Source organism: Sinocyclocheilus anshuiensis, unplaced genomic scaffold (assembly GCF_001515605.1).
Source record: "Sinocyclocheilus anshuiensis isolate Anshui unplaced genomic scaffold, SAMN03320099.WGS_v1.1 scaffold119, whole genome shotgun sequence".
NCBI lineage: Eukaryota > Metazoa > Chordata > Actinopteri > Cypriniformes > Cyprinidae > Sinocyclocheilus > Sinocyclocheilus anshuiensis.
Genome location: NW_015549581.1, coordinates 349,221 through 351,996, shown reverse-complemented (window position 1 = coordinate 351,996; position 2,776 = coordinate 349,221).

The window sequence follows — 2,776 nt, the reverse complement described above, 5'->3', positions numbered from 1 at the left end:
ACAGACAGACAGACAGATGGATAGATAGATAAAGATAGACAGACAGAAACAGATGATAGATAGACAGACAGACAGACAGATGGATAGATAGATAAAGATAGACAGACAGAAACAGATGATAGATAGACAGACAGACAGACAGATGGATAGATAGATAAAGATAGACAGACAGAAACAGATGATAGATAGACAGACAGACAGACAGATGGATAGATAGATAAAGATAGACAGACAGAAACAGATGATAGATAGACAGACAGACAGACAGATGGATAGATAGATAAAGATAGACAGACAGAAACAGATGATAGATAGACAGACAGACAGACAGATGGATAGATAGATAAAGATAGACAGACAGAAACAGATGATAGATAGACAGACAGACAGACAGATGGATAGATAGATAAAGATAGACAGACAGAAACAGATGATAGATAGACAGACAGACAGACAGATGGATAGATAGATAAAGATAGACAGACAGAAACAGATGATAGATAGACAGACAGACAGACAGATGGATAGATAGATAAAGATAGACAGACAGAAACAGATGATAGATAGACAGACAGACAGACAGATGGATAGATAGATAAAGATAGACAGACAGAAACAGATGATAGATAGACAGACAGACAGACAGATGGATAGATAGATAAAGATAGACAGACAGAAACAGATGATAGATAGACAGACAGACAGACAGACAGACAGATAGATAGATAGATAGACAAAGATAGACAGACACAGACGAGAGATAGATGATAGATAGACAGACAAACAGACAGACAGATGGATAGATAGACAAAGCTAGACAGACACAGACGAGAGATAGATGATAGATAGATTATAGATAGATAGATAGACAGACAGACAGTCAGACAGATGGATAGATAGACACAGACGAGAGATAGATATATAGACAGACAGACAGACAGACAGAGAGAGATGGATAGATAGACAAAGATAGACAGACAGAAACAGACGAGAGATAGATAGATAGATAGACAGACAGACAGATAGATAGACAAAGATAGACAGACACAGACGAGAGATAATAGATAGATAGATAGATAGATAGATAGATAGATAGATAGATAGATAGATAGATAGATAGATAGATTAAAAATACAGAGATAGATAGGTAGAACAACAGACAAAACATGTTTTTGTTTGGAAAATTCTTCAGTCTTTGGAGAAAACTGTAGGCACAATTACAATATGGAGTTTACTCTGGGCCGTTCACTCGCTCTCCTGCCTTTGATAGGTAGATGAGATCGCTTCTGTTCACACACACACACACACACACACACACACACACACACACACACACAAGAAATCAAATTGATTATTCACAGTACAGTGGATCCTCCATTACTACCATGTTCTGGGGACCGTGTCCTTTTAAAGCATAGCTAGAAATGCATTCTTTCTCTCAGATCGCACCCCCCTCCTCCTCCATGCACGAGCACGGCTCCACAAAGACGCTTCACAATGCATGTCAAACTCCTGTTCTGACTGCGCCGTGCAAACACCACAGAACAGTCGACCGGCTTCAACAATAACACACCAAACCAGCTTTTAGGCTAAGCTCACTATCAGAAAACAGCCCAGACAACAATATGGGTGAGTCTTCATAACCTCAGCATTCAAGTCCTGTTGGTACGGCCACGAAGCTCCAGACTCTGGCAGCTCTTTTTCTCTGTGACAACACGATACGTGGCTGTTTTTAGAGCTAGGGGAGGTGCGGGCCACTCACATCCATTAAAGAGAAGGTGCTGGGAACTCTAATTCATTTGTCACGTTAGCCTGGAAGTTCCAAATGTCAGACACAACGATTTCTCAGCACACATCCCCTCCTGCTCAGTGAAGACAGAGGCGGGATATTGTATCGAACGACGGTTGGGGACAAATACGAAGCTCTGAGCTAATGTTTCTGTTTATTACAGCTGTCCTGATAAATGACGTCCGCCACTGAAGTTTCAGTCCGTTGCACAAGATCCCGGAGTAACACCAGACCTCATTCTTGCTAAAATGTACACTGACAGAAAGTACAAAAATGCTGAATTTACAGATGCTTTCAACCAAAGCAAATTTACGTTTTTTTAAAGTATGCATTTTATCAGTTCATAGGAATCAAACCCATGCATATAGTCTTAATATTGTCTCAAAGGTACAGCAGCAGAAATAGCTAATTTAAAGGGATAGTTCATCCAAAAATGTTAATTCTGTCATCATTTACTCTCTTTCACATCATTCCAAACCTGTATGACTTTCTTTCTTCTGTGGAACATAAAAGAAAATATTTTGAGAAATGGCATTGTGTGCTTTGTCCACACAACGGAAGTCAATGGTAACCAAAATGGTTTGGTTACCAACATTCTTAAAAAATTCTAATTTTGTGTTCTGCAGAAGAAAATCATACAGATTTGAATGACATGAGAGTGAGTAAATGGTAGAATTGGTGTTTTTGAGTGACCCTTCAATTTAAAGGGTCAGACGGTCAAACAGCCATGGAAAACTGAATAAAAATATATGTATTATATATTTATTTATTCGGGTAAAGTATGAGCTGATATTTTTCATTGCAACATTATAATAATTTTTTGGACAATTAAGCATATTTTCCTTGTAATTCTCATTATTTTAATACAGAAAAATATATTAATATATAATATTTTTGTAAATAACATTTGTATTATTTTTTTGACAGTATTGCTTTTAATAAAGTTTATTTGAGATACTGCTTTAGTAACAACATTTTTTTTTTTCA